Source organism: Chroicocephalus ridibundus, chromosome 3, assembly GCF_963924245.1.
Source record: "Chroicocephalus ridibundus chromosome 3, bChrRid1.1, whole genome shotgun sequence".
Lineage (NCBI taxonomy): Eukaryota > Metazoa > Chordata > Aves > Charadriiformes > Laridae > Chroicocephalus > Chroicocephalus ridibundus.
In genome coordinates, this window is record NC_086286.1 from 42,562,365 (window position 1) to 42,579,613 (window position 17,249).

The 17,249-nt window shown below is 39.6% G+C and overlaps 1 protein-coding gene across 3 annotated transcripts in view; it reads right to left on the reverse strand.

Moving 5' to 3' along the window:
• The window catches only part of KIF26B (kinesin family member 26B), a 302,116-nt gene that overhangs the window by 283,148 nt on the left and 1,719 nt on the right, over window positions 1-17,249 (reverse strand). The gene's annotated exons all lie outside the window — the stretch shown is intronic.

The window sequence follows — 17,249 nt, forward strand, 5'->3', positions numbered from 1 at the left end:
TGTTGTCTCACTCCGTCCCAGAGACAGAGTGCCCTGCAGTAGTCTGTTTTGCCACTTCAGAAAAGCAGCTCAAGGGAGAAAAGAAGCCTTTGCATCAGATTGACTGTTAAGAAGACAGCCACCAGGACGGCCCAGCACAAAAGCCTCAACAGGGTTAAATCACATCCTTTCAATTTGTGCAGGGGGAACACAGGTGTGTCTGTAAAATGCATTTATGGTTTTCAAGCACCTTTCCCCTTCTTATAGACCTTCAATTAGATGGTATTTAATCCACTATTTGCCACTGCAAGTAGCCACTCATGGCCACACGTAAGTAGAGCACGAAACACTATATTTAGACTGTTACTACTGTCAATAGCATACTTTTCCATCTACTTGCATTGCCTTACTAAATTCACTGCCTTCAGACCAGTTCTAATGGAAGGCATTCTCTTAATTAAATTGGCACCTCTGCCCATTTTTCTATCAACTACCAAAAAAAAAAAAATGACAGATGCTAACAGAAGTGCAATAACTAAGACTGCAGTATATGAAAAGGCTGGCTTTTTTCCCCTCTAGTTACAAGTACATTTTTTCATCATGCAGTCATAAACTGTGGGGTAAAAAAATCATTTGCCTGTGGCTATATGTAGTCTTTGTGTTTACAAACATTCTGATGTCAGATGAGCAGTTCATATCTAAATCACTCAGCTGGGCGTAGATATTTGGTTCTAGAAAACACAAATCCCTCCAGACCAAAGGAGAGCATAGGTGAAACAAGGTCTGATTTACTGAGTAATATCTCATGCATTGAAGTCCCTTTTTACTAGTACCATGGGTTTGGGGAAGGGGTTGTTTCTGTGAGATTAGATCCCTAACAGGCTCACCACAATGTCAAAAAATAAGTGCTGGCACATAAGACAGCGCAAGAATGTGCACTTGAGAGGACAAGACTGCAGACAAGCTGATCTAACACTGAAGTCCACCCTGCTTTAAAGAGGAGTCTGCACTAGGTAACTTTCAGGAGTCCCTTCCAACCTAAAACATCTACCATCAAGCCTGGCAGCACTCCAGCCAAAGAGCTGCACTGGTATACTATGCACCTTTCCAATTCCACAGAATTGGATCAGTGAACTTGGTTTGAATTTTCCATCTGTGATGACATTTGGTAAAAAATTGATTAAAAGGAGCAATGGGGGTACAAAAACAACTTGTAGCTTTATTAGCTCTGTGTTTGTAGGCAGATCTACCTTTCCCCTCATGGAGCCAATTCAGCAGGCTGTGGTTAGCCCTATAAAGATTTAATTGTGCCATGTCACCTCAATTCAGACAGCTTGTTCACATTATCACCTCTGATGTTAGTTGAGAGGAGCTCTTTGATATTACCTGGTACTCAGAGTGAGGCCTGCTTTGAGATACCTACGTACACACTGCTCACTCACATTTTGTTCAATGTTCAAAACTCTTGCTTACACATCTGCTTTTAGTTATCAATGTGTGAGCAAGCTTGCTAAAGACAATAATGTATTCCCAAGGCCCTAACTTCAAACTGTATTTTCATGATTCTCTGCCACCAAGTGAAAGACAATATTAAGGCTTGGCTAAACACCACTATAAAAATCAAGCCTAATATGCAGAAGAAAAAAAAAAAAATGTTATTGCAGTGATTCCAGTTGTAGTTCTCCATTCCTTTAAGCCAGGCTTAAAGGGCCTTGTTTACAGAACCACCAAAGCCTTTGCAGTTTGCTAGAAGTTGTAAGGAATCCACAGCAACTCTGAAAAATCAAGTCAACAGATTTTAGAATAACTTAGCCAACCTGAAAATTGACAAGATCCTTCACAGTAAGTTGCTTTTCTTGCTAATCAATAACAAGATTAAAATGAAGGAAGAGTAATGTCTGTTCCATTCTGTTTTACCAGCTCCTGTAGACCCTGGCTGCCAGGCAACACAGCAAGCCATTTCCTTAGGGTTAAAGGTAATTGCTATAATCACAGAGCCAGCAGCAATCCTATCCAGGTGAGTCATTAGTTAGGGAAAAGAAAGTTATCAAAAGAGAGCAGAAAATGGGGTAGAGAGGTTAAAACAGCATCGAAGTTTTTTAAAGGAAGGAGGTGTACAGTGCATTTGCTGGTTACAGAAAGAGAAACAGCAGTATATAAAGAAAGCACAGGGCTGTAGCCAATTAGCAACTCCATGTTTTGGGTGCTCTAACAAGCCTCAGACTGCCTGACAGGATCCTACAACAGACAATAATGAAGGGAAGCACAAACTCCAGTACTGCTTCACCCAACACAAGGGAGGCCTCTAACACACTGTAACTCTTACAGATATATTTCACCCTCGTTTTACACCCTGTAATTTCACCAGAGTCACTACAGTTGCCAGAATAAAACCAAAGATGGAGTCTGCTGCAGGATGTACCATTTACAAAGAACATAATTATTTTCCAGTTAATTGTACATGCACTGCAATAAGTTTCCAGTGGATTTTCTACCTTAATTCCCATGCTAGTCTCCAGTTCACTCACAGCATGCTGCTGGAGGCCTGACATAAAAACAGTATTATAACAGAGCGTGCAGGTTGCCACAGATGGTTCAAATTAAAGGCAGCCTAACAAGCCATTCCACAGACAAAGAGGCAGCACATCCAGCACTGCCCACAGTGAGAACAGTGTCTCCAAACATGCCTGCCTTGAGAGACATTGCAGTGCTGAAGCCCAGTCTCAGAACTCACAGCCATTTGGCTGAAATCCAGGAACAAGAGCCACAGGACTGGACTCTCAAGGCATTGGCCAAGCAAAGCAAGAATGTACCTGCAATCCAGCCATCCAGCAACAGTGGGGTCAGCTTTATAGAAAGTTATTCCTCTGCATTAGGTGCACCCAGCATCAGAAGCACTTCAAAAGACCTTCTGCTGCCTACAGGGCTATGCAACAGTTTAATGACGCCTAGCAATATGTAGTGGACTCTGGTAGGCACCACAAGAAGAGCTTGGCCAAAATATCCACAAAAGTGGAGGTTGTTAGAGCAGCAGCATATACTCAAACACTTTTTAATTGTGGATGATGAAACATTTCATCGTTACCATAAAAAGTTACTATTCGTGTAATGCCTGCTTTCCTGCTGGCTGTTAAGTAATTTACACAGGACAGCAAATGCTATTATTTCTTGTTCTTAGCATGTTTTTTTATGAAAGATGAAGCTTTCTCAGAAGGGAAATTCAGCCCTGATATCACTCTATATAATTGCAGTAAAGTATTAGCCTGGTTTTCCATTCACCTGGCAAAACTGCAGACACAGTATCTTGGTGTGCTTTCTGCCTACTGTTCTCAGGATCTCAACCTGAGGCTCATGAGGGTTACAGATAGGATTTAAATATATGTTTGGAATACTAATAGTGATGCTAATGCTTGGATGAGAAAGGATGTAAACAGAAAAGAGTTACAGATGCTTTTTTTTTTTGCTTGAAAGCATCATGACAAGAGCAGTTAAAGTAATGCAATCCTCAATGAAGAGGAAGAGAATTAAAATCTGAAATATGGTATTTCTGCAGTTTAAACCTTGGGAATAATGACAGTAACAAAGAATGTCTAGGGACAGGAAACAGAGGGAACACATCCAAGATATCATGTAAGCCAGTACAAATTACTACTTATAAATTCTAGACATATTCCCAAGACAAACTTTTCAAAAAGTATAAAAATGCTTTCACATAAACATTTACTTCTGCACTGGTGAGAAAAACACTGAACAATCTATTCCAATTAATGTTCTAACTAATGAAGTGACAAAGGCCCCTTTCTGTTCTTTCAGACACAGTTTAATAGCATTTATATGTTGTCAAGCCTTGCATCATCCATTTGATCTCTGGAAAGGCAGAGAGGCAGACAGAATACAAAACAAACATTAACAAATACTACATGAATACAGGATGCCTAACAGCACGCCATTCACATCAGCAGACAGTCAAGGACAATTAAATTATTCATAGATATGAACTGTCCAAGGTAGGAGAAAAAAGAAAGAGAATTAGTAAACACTCTCTTGAAGAAAAAAAAAAAAAGAAAAAATATCACAAAAAACCACCCAACTCCATTAGCAATTTCTTTTTGTTTTGGGTTTTTTTTTTTTTGTTAAACTAACAGTCAGCTTCTGGTACCAATCAAAGAATCAGAAGTCAAGGTCTTTCTAAAAGACTTTTTGTCATAACTGGGTAATTAGTTACTGTATATTCAACTGCCTATTCCCGTCCCTTTAAGGCTGACAGCTTTGAAATGCAAACCACAACTCCCTTCTTCCTCTCTGTACAGAGTCAGGAGGGCTAATGCTGAGCCAGCATACAAGAACTGCTGCAGAATGAGATGGGCAACATTAGCAAGAAAGGAAAAAGCCTATTAGTCAAGAGTACAAGCAGCATGTAAGAAACCTGGACTCAGTTTTATGCAACTGATTATTTCAACAAGTTACTCTGTATCTCCTCTCCTCAGCTGTAAAAACAGAAGCAGCAGACATTTTACTGGGATGAGATCTACATGTGTACTCTAGTAATGGGCACATTGATGTGAATATTTGCAACTGTGTGAAGTCCTGTGACTTCCATGATGCTTCCAGCATCTAAGTGTTCCAAACCACTTGACTCTACCTCTAGGAACATCATTCCTCTCCCATTAAGCAATTTAAAGATCTTTTCCTATGGAAACTTCAGTGGGGAAAGCCCCATTCCACATCACAAGCAAATATTAAAACTTTTTTTTTTTGTAAAAAGCCAGCAAGACAGACAGAAATAGCCTGAGGACAAAGGCTAAGATAGCAAGAAGCTAGAGGGCTCCAGCAGCATGGTGGAGCAAGCAGCTGTGGACAGCCATCAACACCACAGCAGGGTGGTGGGACAGGACATATATCCTCATCTCAGCTGCACCCAAACTCCCTGTCAGATTTATTTACACTGCCAGTGAAGACAAACTTCAGCTGAGGTGCTTGATAGTGTAATCTGGTAGCTAAGTTATGTGTGCACGATAAGTCCTTGTCCCGACACACAGCATTACCTTTCTGCTGCTCTGCCAGCAGACCATTTTATATCCTTGCAGCTCAACCCCAAGAAGTTAATTTCTCAGAGCCCCGAGGTTTGATGTGTTGGCTGGAATTAAGAGCAGGGAACTTATCTGGATCTTTATGTACTGGGAGCATATGCTAACTACCATTGTTTTTTTCTAGGTTAGACAGAAATTCTACTCTGATCTCAAGAGATCTTTCCATCAAAGCCTAAATTAACAGAGTTTCAGTGCCAAGATCTTCTAGAAAATTGGCCCAAAGTAGTGAAAAAAAAAAGGATTGAAGAAAGGCAAAGACCAAGTCCGATTCTTTTCATGCATCAGTGATGTCCAGTGGTAACATGAAAAAGATGAGAGGCTTTACTTCAGTGCAAAATAGATTTGTAGGCTGTCTCACTGCCTTTTGAAGACTGTAATCATGATTCTTCAAAAAGGAAAAGAAAGCATCCAAGACCTTTCCCTTTTCTTTCCCAGCCACCACAACCTCTACTAGAACAACCACAACAAAATAAAACAACAAAAAACAAGCCATACTTACCTCTAATTATATACGCATATGCCTAAAGAACAAAATACATAGAACACATTTAATTTTAGGTTTCCAGAAGTAAAAGACCTGTCCTTTACCCTGAAAGCCATTTCAAAAAGCTGTATGGCTAATCAATGAGAGGACACTGGGAGTTCTGCAGCCATTGCTGGAGAAAGCAGTGCAGAAAGAGAAATATATATATGTGTATGTACATAAAGAGAGCAAACTCATATAAAAGCTGCACTGAAGCAATGAATTCTATCCTCTCATTTCATATGGAGGTGGGTAAATAATGGCACAACACAGATTTCATTCATGCAGAGGTCTAGGGTATGCCGGGAAGTCTCAGTCTGACAATTTGCTGCAGATGCTTACTTAGAGGAGCCATTTATCAGTGTCACCCATGCGCATTACTACACACTGCTTCCTCAGCAGCGTGATTCCACACCAGCTTCCCACATAGCACACTCTGGTCCTTGATATTTCAGGCACAGAAATAGCTCTTATCTGGGCCTTAGCAGTGTGTGCTTATTGAAATGATTCCTATTATCCAAGGAGCATGCATTTGGAGCAGGAAAGGGACAGAATTTATTTCCTTTGCTGATAAAAAGAACAGCAAATTAAGACTAGTCACAACAGTTTTCCTTCCCCCTCTCCCCCTCCTTGTTATACCCCTGTTTACTCATTGCTTATAAACAGCTAACACAAGTATTCACATCAGTAGAGCTGACTCCTGCAGATACAGGCATCTTAGATGTTTCAACTCTTGTTACACTTAAGTGGAATATTAAACAGGCAAGACAGGGCAGACCAAGCTAGAAAGGACTAAGTAACTAGGACTGACAAAGAAGGCTGGCAATTTAAAGGACTTCAATCTGTAAAGTGCTTCATTTAGAGACATCAGTGCCAGCAAACTCAGTCCTCATGTATACCCCCCTGCCTTTAGCTCTCCTCTCACACCTTAAGTCTTTTATATTCTGCTTTTAAATTATTTGGAACAAGTACTACTACATAATAGCGTGCCCTTAAAGTGTCCAGTATGATAATACTGCAGAATTAGTAAGCTTAACTATAAGAATTCAAATTAATCTGGAAATCAAATTATTTTTTTTTTCCTTCAGAGACTGACACAGGGAAAGGAGAAGCCAGGATGCATTCATAGCTATTGCTGGTGCAATACGTCATATGTCATTTCTTTGCTATGTTGGGCGAAACTGTTAGCGCAACGGGTTGAGTCCCTATATTACACCAAGTCTCAAATTGACAGTATGGAACGTGTATGTCCTTGTGACCTGTAAACAAGAAACAAATTAATTAGGTATAAGAAAAAAAAAATGTAGTTACATCCTTAGATCACAAGGTGCACCAGTACCTTAGTCTTTGGAAAACCTAATTTCAGAATGAAAAATACTGCAGTGCATTAAACCAAAAGTAACTTTCGTTTTACTACCTTCTACTCTTCTGGCTGCTTGCTGGTTTCTGTTTTGAGAGAGATAGACATATGGAAAATTGTAGGGGTGGCATTTTTAAAAAAAATAAAAAAAAACAACACACAGAACCCAAAACAAAACACAACCTTCATACGAATTATTTCTGTAAAGCTTTAAGGACACCAACAGTGAGCTCAGCCTTTTAAAGAACTTTGATTTCTATCACCCATTTCTCCCTGCTTCCCCAGTGTTCAACCTTTCCCATGGAAGCACTGTTCTTTCACTGCCTGGACCAACCAAGGCATACTTCATTCCCCACTTCATTTCTGTCCCTATAGCCCGTCTTCTTCCTCTCAAAGCCCTGTACTTCCTCTTGCCTTTCCTATTGTCACAGTAGTTTATGTCTTTTAAGACACCAAAACATATTGGCCAATTTAAGTGCCTACCCCCACGCCTTGCAACTTTAAAAATGATTGACAATGATGTTGAAGCTAAACACCCAACAGTTCACCAGTCAAGAAAAGGATAAAACAGAGATATGATGATCAAGTACCTTTAACAATTAAAGATTATTGCAATAGGGAAAGCAATTATGAAAAGATTTCTTTTTTTAATATAAGTTCTTGATAAGAGCTCTGATAAGAATCAGATCCCAACTGTTCATTTAAAATGAGAAGGCATTTCAATGAGCTGCCTGTCCTATCTCATATTCCTCAAAGAGCCTCCTTGCAGAAACACTGAATCAATGACTTTACAAAAACCAACTCCGAAAAATCTTGCGGAGCCTTGTTTTCATGGTAATGGGAGAGCGTACCCAAAAGCTCCTTAAGCCAGTTCCTTCTCGTACCCACCTACCTCTTTCTCCCACCTCTAAATCTAAACCAAAATCCACAGAATTTGCGAAATCCATTATTCAAAAATGGATTTGACACACAGGAAAAAAAAAAAAAGGAAGTCTTATTAAGCATGCTAAAAGAGCAGCTCTGGATTTAGGCTTACCACCCATGCTGCAGAACTGCTTACAAAGCCATCATTAATGGCCTTCCAGCTACCCATCATTTCCCCGTGTTCAGTCTGCCCAGACAGCTAGCTATTGCTTTGTAACAAATACCATTTTAATTGCATCTCCCACTTTGTTAGCCTTCTCGACCTCCAGTACAAGCCATCTACAGTCTAACAATCTCTTAAATCTGACATTCGCACCAGCTAGCACACTTGTATTCCTCCTGCTAGGTTCACATGTATGCAGGCTTATTATCAAGAATTTCCATTAGAAATCTAACAAGTATGAGCTGAAAATGACAGCTTTAGGACTAGTGGGGAGAGAAAAGGGAAGAGGGAGCGAAAAGGGAGAGGTGAATAGGAAAGAATATGTATGTGTATTGCAAATGCCCCCTGTCACCAAAGACTTCATTGTGCCTTTCTGGTGCCAGGGCTTCTCCAGCCCCAACACCTCCCTCCGAGCAACAAATGCCAGCCACATAGTCTCAGCCACTGTTAACTCTTCCTGTGGGAATGCTGCCAGCAATTTCAGCAATATTAACCCAGGGAATACTAACATGATTTAGAGGACTTGTTAAATTTTAATGATACCATTAGAAAAGAGGAAAACACACGAGTCACAACTCCCAGTTTGGTGCATTTGGCTGCTGAATAGGATATTAATGTTTTTCTTTGCCTGGCACTATTAAATGAGCAGTGAAACTAATAGAGAAATGAAGAGTAATGACTTCTATTCTTGCTGTTCAGAGCCTGCTTAAAGCCAAGACTGCCCTATTGCACACTAGGCTTTCTGCTGGAGTCCATCAGGTGGATGGAGTAAACGGGTAATTCTTTCAGCATTTGGCACTTAGCAGGTCAGAGGTTCATTTAGCTAAGAAGCACAGAAAAATAAAACTGTCCCATTGAAATAGTAGCATACAATCATTCAGGCTATCAGTTAGACGGCAGAGCCTGCTCTCCTGAATAACTTCATCACAATCAAGCCCAAGTTTGGCTTTGGTAAGAGAGAAGTTTGCCCAAGTGACTTTTACAGGAGACAGGGCAAAAACATGCAAAGGCTGGGTTTCACACCACTTTTACCAGAGCGACCATCTTCTTCAGCACTGCAGGAATCTCTTTCATATCTTCAAGTACACCTGTAATAAAAGGAATGGGCAATTCCCAACAGAACCACACAGCAGCCCACAGAAATTGAGGAGCTGTAGTCCTGAATCCTCGTTTATCTTCAGTTAATTATGAGGGTGAGAGAAAGAGGGAATGAAACACAACTTGGGAAAAGTTAATTCCACAGCTGAGACAGGTCTCCTTAGACAGTTCTGAACAAAAGTTGAAACCCCCCCAACCACTCTGAATTTTCACTTTTTCTTCAGAAAAAGAAAACATTTACTGTGGTGGATGTCAAAGTCTCCTTTCATTTGCTTTTCCCCAAACATTTACGTGAGTAGAATTTTGTTCCCATGCAAGCTCATGGAATAGAGAAGCTGTTGTGAATACTCAGGTGCAAGTAAACGATCACGTCGAAGTATTTATGATTTAGGGGTCATGGTAAAATAAGTTAGAGTAGAGGCTTGTTATTAATAGATCACAGAAAATCTGCAGGTCAAAACCCATTTGTAAGCAACAAATATATATAAAGCAAGTTCCACTTGAAGGTAATTTGGAAGAGAGGGAATTTTGTATTCACAATTTAAGATTTTCCTACGGACACTAGAGCTGGATGGGTGCTTTACATCAGTCATATTGCACTTGATACAGATATCCTATCTCCAGCATACACAGTTCCTCTGGCACACAGCACGAGCAAGAAATTTTGAAGTGTTTTCTAGAGCCACACTCACACTGGCTTGCAGTATTTTTTTACTAGAATGAAATCATTTTTAAAAAGCATTTGACAGTCTTTTCCTGAATCACAGAGGCCGTTGAATAAGATCATTGACCAGCCACCTACAAAGCAGATACCACAGGGCCTGTAAATTAAGTTCTCCTACTTGTAGGGCAACAAAGTGAGCAGATTCAGCCCTACTTTGTTTAACAAGAAGGCACAACAAGTTTAAATACGCAATAGCAGAGTCTTGTACCAACACAGGATTTACTCATGTGAATCTAGAAGTGAGGAGAGGGAAGTCTTTTGTTTTCATCATGAATTGTAAACTAAGTCCAATTTAATATGCCATCAGTTCTCCCAGGTCTCTCAAACACAAAAAGATTACTGCTGAATACAGTTTCAGAGGAGAGCTGAGCAGAGAAAACCAGTCTGAAGGTTTCTTCGGACTGAAATCTGTTTTCTTCCCTGCCAGAAAACATAGAATATTTTATAATATATAAGAAGTGCAAGATCAACCATAGACTATATAATTTAATAGTACAGATTGAACAGAATAACAGGTCTTAGTGACAACTAAAAGTAAGCACAGTAGAAAATGAAAAAAAAAATTTAAGAAGCACAACAATGCTGGAATGGTAAGTAGCTTTTAATGGCCTTAATTATTGCAAATTAAATATTTCAAATAAAATAAATTTAATACTGAGACGACAACAATAAATCTGAGCTGTGATTGAACATTCCAATTTCTTAAAATGTATTCATTTGTATAGTTGGTATCATATTTTCCTTTACTTTTTTTTTCATGAAGTAATTCAAAAGTAATCCCTATATTCTGTACTAGTTACAGCTGAGGTTTCGGTTGGATGCATTGTGCTGCTCTCATCAGTACCTTCTCATCACTCGCATCTGCTGTTGTAATAGCACATCTAGTCAGTCCCTGACCTTTCAATCAAAAGGATCTGAGTTCAGAAAGCAGCACTATTGGAAGTGTTTGAACTATCTATTATTTTGATTAGAACCAAGGCAGGGAGCAACCACCATATATTCACACAGGAGAGCTGCAGGGTTGCTAGCTTATGACCTTCATAAGGACAGGGGAAAGAAAAGGTACTTTGGGAAGCCCCAAGGGGACAGGATGCCTACGCCCTGCTCAGCCCAAGCAGCACATCTGATTGCTGCCTTAAATGCATGCAAGTATTCCCTGGCTAGAGGTATAGGATATGTAGAGCTGTGGCCTAACAGAAATCCTACTCATCTCACTTAAGTCAGAATCCTGTCACTGGGGCAAATTTCATGTAAGTCAATAGACTGAAGAGGTTCAGGTTTGGACTTCTTCTCTCTCCCTCCCCACTTCTTGGTTGTTTTTATAAGTAACCAGCAATAGTTGGTGTTACACAAGGAAAAGAGTTTTCAATATTTGACATTTCTTGCAGGATCTTTTGAATAGCCTCCATCCCATGCTCAGAACAGTCCAGTCAACATTACCCTGCCCTATTAAGTGTCTTGTGTTGGTTTGTGCTTTTACTTAGAGAAACCTCAAAAATGATCTCATTACTCTATAGCTTAGTAATGTTTTGCTATCTATATATTATAGAGTGGAGAGAAAAGAAGCATAAACAAATGCATATTTTGGTTGTAGATACTACAAGATGGTACAACTGTACCAAGAAGGTGTCTGATTATGTATTTCAGGTGTCAAAACCAGAGATCTAAATATAGTTCAAAACAGCTTAATTATGCTCATAGTTATGTATTTTTTTTAAACCCTGGTTTAATGTAGGAAAGTTGCATAGAAGGCAATTGAAAATAAAATTGGGCAAGAGAAGTCACTGGGGATTTAAGTACCATAAACCTGTCAATAAAGATGCAGCCATGGTATGATCATCTAACACAACCTTGCTCCAACGACCATCCCCCATCTTAACAGAAACTGTTAGATGAAACATTGCCATGTCTTTCAAATGTGCAAGATGAAGCTTCCAAAGAAAAGCAGCATTTCAGTGCGTGAATGCAGCAGACTGCTTGCACTTATTGCTGTACCACTGCTTTCTAGAAGAGCAATACCTTAATTAATTGTTGTGACTTCCATCAGTGTCACAGTGCAACCAAAATTTGGTCCTATAATGTCAAAGACACTTCTAGAACTTTCCACTCTTGGAGTACTACTTTGTTTATCAGGGTGCTATTACATACTACAGCTTGCTTAATTCAAACTAAATGTGCAATCTGCTTTTCTGCCATCAGGGATAGTTTTTGAATTGCAGCTTCAGCAACAAACAACATGAACTTAGGAATTACTTACCCAATGGCAGGGAGAAGCCCACACACTTGTATTCCTCACATATTATTAACATACATGCCTCTGAAGCTACAGCATGACACATTGCTAAGTTAGCAATTTAACTTAGAACATCTCTCACACTTTTGACATGCAGACCACATGTCACAAAATGCTGCAGTTCCTACTGCATGATTATGCAGAGCATGACAGTCAAGTTTATTGTGGTGGCAGGCTACAAGTTCAGTGACTGGAAGCACCCCAATTATATGATGTCAAAGGCTATGGGCTGCTGATGTGGCAAAACTGCAAGTGTCTTTCAACCCTACATACACAGCACTGCAACATTCTAATAATCTGCTGATGCAGGCGTGAATCCCATTACATGCTGATGGCCCATAATGGTAACACATGACGTTTTTGCTTACACTGTCTGGGGAATTCAGCACAGACTACCTTTCTTCCTCCTGCCCTTCCAAAATTATAAACCAAAATCTTATGCTCATTATACAAGATGGCTACAGATGTTGCAACATTTACTTCTAGGAAAATATAAGACTATCTAAAGATAGATGATTTTAGAGATAGGCACAGCATTCATGGGAGGTATAAAGCACCTTGAAAGAACTTTGTCCCTTAATAATAGGCCAGCATGAAGAGGCCAGCTACAGATTAAGCATTGACTGTGTATTTCTGAACACAGTGTTTTCAGATGCACAGCCAAGTCTCTGTAAAAAAAAAAAAAAACACCCACACACAAACTAAATTTCATCAATATTTTCTTCCTCCCTAGAGATTTACTTCAGATAAAATGTCAATACCCCCAACAGCTCTGTCTATGGTCTCCTAAAAGTATTTTCTTTTCTGATAGGAAAAACACTGTAGTTTCGAGTCACTAAATATAATCGTAGGCCCATTCCTAATTTCCAGAGCACTCAATAATGGCAAGCCTTTTTGATCACATGGAGAAAGATACAGAGCTGAGACTGACAGCTTCCCAAAAAGCTGTCTTTAATGTACAGTATCTTACCTCAAAAACATTTGCAAGTTTGAAAGAAATATTTATATCGTTTCACATACTGACATTGTGGATTGCAGCAGCAAGACTTCCAGCTGCTCCAAGAAAAGGGTTTACATTAATTCATCGGAGGTGAAGGCATATCTGTTTGTCTCCTCTGGACCTCTGTAAGCAGCTATAATTCCAGGGCAAATGAAGTAGCTTGTGGTTTCACAACTTGCCAGGAAACGTACAATTGTAAGAAGATTTGCAGACGAGTTATGCTAAATGTTTGCTATTGTGACCTGTGATGCAATACAAAAGAATGGTTGTTGTTGCCTAAACTTTAATGGAGTTAATCCTTCCAAATGCTGACAAATTACTGCCTCAGGCCATTTAAAATCACATTTCTAATGCAATAATCCTATCTGCATTACAATGAGTTGGGATGAAATGATTAGGTGCCTGAGATTTTTGCACAGTGAATTAAGTCACCATACAGACTGGCCGTGCTTGTTCACAAATTAAAGGTCTGGACGGAAATGAAATTCCATTATTGTGCCACTTGCTAAGCTTTGAGGAAGGGTTCATTACTGTCCTGTCTCTACTGGGAATGTTTCTAAAGTAGCTACAAGCTAACAGGAACCTATATTTCATTAGATCAGCTTCAGGGCTTTCTTCATTATTAATAATTATTAGTCAAGTCTTTGACTACTCAACACCTCTGAAATAGAAAAAGGCAAATTCAACCATATGCAAGCAAAAAATAAGATAAAGCGTCAGTAAATTTGTGAAAACAGAAACCAAAAGTGTACCCCAAATGCAAGCCCTTTCCTTCCCTCTTCACAGACACGCTGCGCTAAACCAGAATTTGCCCAATTCTTATACTCAGAAGCACAGACTTTTTAGCTAGGGGATAGTCCAGAATATAAGTCACCTAACAACATCAGTGCTATCTATCTCTAGCATTTAAAATAGCATCCTTACTTCCTGACTCAATGCCCAGGCAGATATTCATGTCTACACATTCAAATTACCTCTTGGCTTAAAGCCTGTATTCAGGATTTTTGGAATCCTGTACTAACAAATCGCCAGCTTGAGACTATTCTTATTAGCATTCAATTGATTATTTACACACAATATAATTTGATACACATAAACATAGTAACTCTTCAATTAAACTTGTTGATTTTTTTTTTGTCAGATGCCTGCAAGGTTAGTGTTAAGTTAAAGACAGAGGATATCACAGGTTTGAACTCAAGGCAACTAGATTTCACACAAATTCTGATAAATATGGAGTGTGATGTCATAAAACTCTATACTACACTTCTGAAAATGTAGCCTAAGAAAAAGCTCAAAATTAAAAAAAAAAATAATTTTTGAGACCATCCTTATCATTGTGGAAATGTTTTGACACTGTGACAAGAAATCCACAAACAATGGCCAATGGCTCTAAGATCCTTTCAGTTACAAACTGTAATGTGCAACTGTAACAACGACTTGTGCTCATTTCCCAAGGGCGTGCTTCGCATGGGGGTTACAATAAGATTTCATTCTCATAAAACATAACCCCTTGTACGCAGATAATTGCTGTACATCATTAAGTCACATCTGTATCACAAGAGGGGAAAAAGAAACAACAAGCTTCTAGCATTTTTCCTTTTGTAATTGGCAGGGAACCTGGCATTTTAAAAGGGTAAATTAAAGTAGCGCAGCTATAATTATATATGCCTTACCTTTGTGCCTCACCAAAAAAAAAAAAAAGAAAAAAGGAAAAAAATTACCTAAATCGCAAGTTTTCATCCTGTTGATGTATTAGGAGAGAATGCTTCTATTTAAAACTGAAAGCTCAACACTAACAATGAGCTAGTCAGAAGCAGTTTGCTCTAGGTTAAGCGTGGGGTTTTCTATATCAAATAAAAAGCTTCACTACATAGCTTCATGCATAAAGCCTGGTCTGTTTATGCAGCAATTAAGTATACTATTACACTTTGCAGATATACACAAACCTTTACATGATTACACACTGTAGAAAACATCGATGTAAGTTCACATTTGGAAGAGTTATTGCAGATTCCAGTATCTGCTATGGATACATGTCAAAACACAGATAGCCTCATATTCTCCTTGTTCTGCACTACACAATACCCAGGGTTATATGCATTTCTAAATACAGTATAAATGTGAAACAGGTGCCACAGACTATATTTATAATGCTAATGAAATTTCTAGGCTGTCTTCAACAGCACCAACAAAAAATCATCATGTAAGTCAGCTAGATCTAGCTGACTAGAAGATGACTAAATGCTCCATTTCATCGTTAAAATAAAGGTGTATTGCCAATTAGTTGTATCCTACAGGGCACTACAGTCTTGAATCGTAAGATGCATTGCAAGTTCTGAGGGAATACCCAGAACAAGGAATGTGATCTGCTCCTTCTTCCACTGAACTCAGTGGCAGGATCAATTCTAGCGCCCCTCAAACCTATTCCCATAGCATCAGTCAAAAGCAGACCTCACAGGACCCTGAAGAATGCCAGCTACATTAATGCAGCATGGTAGACTCCAGTTGCAATCTAAACTGAAGTAAGTGTTCGTCAGACGTGTGACAGGTTTCCACGTTCTTGCAAGGGACTCCATAGGTCTCGCCCTCAGAGGTCCTGCTTTCCCCTAGGCAGACACTGATCAGGTTACCCCATGGATGCCAGCAACGATGAACTTGCAAGACCAGCACAGCAGCCCCTATCCAAAGAAGTCATTGGCACTAGCCATATTATTTGGACCCTATATCACCTAGAACAAAGCCTCACTGTGCTGGACGGCATCTGCTGAAGGCAGAAATCACAAGCCCAGGAAGTTCCAAGAGTTGTAAATAAGCCAGAAAGGATGAGAGAAAGGAAGGGATGTTTCTGCAAATAGCCACAGCCAGGTAGCACTCACTTGCAGAAGGGAACTGTATGCCAAAGGCCGGAGTACCTCAACAGGGCTGAGCCTGCAAGTGCTATTAAGCATAGCAAATAGGTCAGAGGCTCACCATGGCCCACAGAGACCACTTTACTTGCGCCTCCTTCCTTCCCCCTAAGTGGATAGCAATAGTTTTGCAAAAGGCACTCCTACAGAACTGGAAGGTTTGGAAAGGAAATGTAAGATGAAAAAAAGAGCATAGGTAAGGGGACTAAAAACAGAGAAGTAAAGCTTACTACTGATGTGACTAAAGATTGGCCTGTACGAGACCATCAGATAAACTACATGAACAACAGAATGAGTAACAATAGTAACACAAGGGTAATGTCTCAGGAAGGCTAGGATAGGCAACAACTACCTCTATTATGGTAAGAGAAACCTGTACAAATCTTTACATGACTGCAAGATCTGACAAGATCTCACATTTAGCACTGCATGAGGGATACAAAGCCTTAACGCTTACATTTTATCTTCCCTCCACCCCCAGGCTCAGTTGTTCTGATGGCTCCTGTATCTGTATCAGTAATTTCCCACCTATACCCACAGCTAGTAATCACTGTCAAATCACACAGCCTGAAATTTGTGAAGATTTTGGTACAGGGCCATTTTCCAGAGAATCAACCATGTATTAATATGGTTAAATTGACTATTAATTTTGGTGGTTCCACCTTTCCCTTTTCATGAATAATTCAGTTAAGCCAGCTCTTGAGACAAGGTAATAACCAGCCCTTGAGTCTTTTGTTCAAGAGAGCACCAACTCCCTCTCAAACAGCACATAAATAAATAATGGAGAGTACAACACAACAGCAATACCAAGGACCCTTTCTCAGCAGTCGGCTCTTTTCCATGATACCTCTTTATCGTAACCACTAATGAAAACTCTTTGAAGTGGAAGAGTAAATATTATCATTTGATAGTACCTGAACCCAACAGGGCAAACAAAATTGCATTGTATTACATTCTGGGAGCTGTAGACCCATTCACAATACAATGCTCACAGGGTTGCTATGGAGGAATCCAGTGATTACTATTTTGGTAGCACGGGGTCAGCCAAGAGCTGCCGGTCACTCTTTTAGGGCTGTTAGCCTTAATCTTTATATGCACAACAAACAGGGAAAACAAGAAAACCGATGCCAAACAAAACAAAACCAAGAAATTTCAGAGTATGCCTTTGGAGGTGCCAGATTGCCCAACA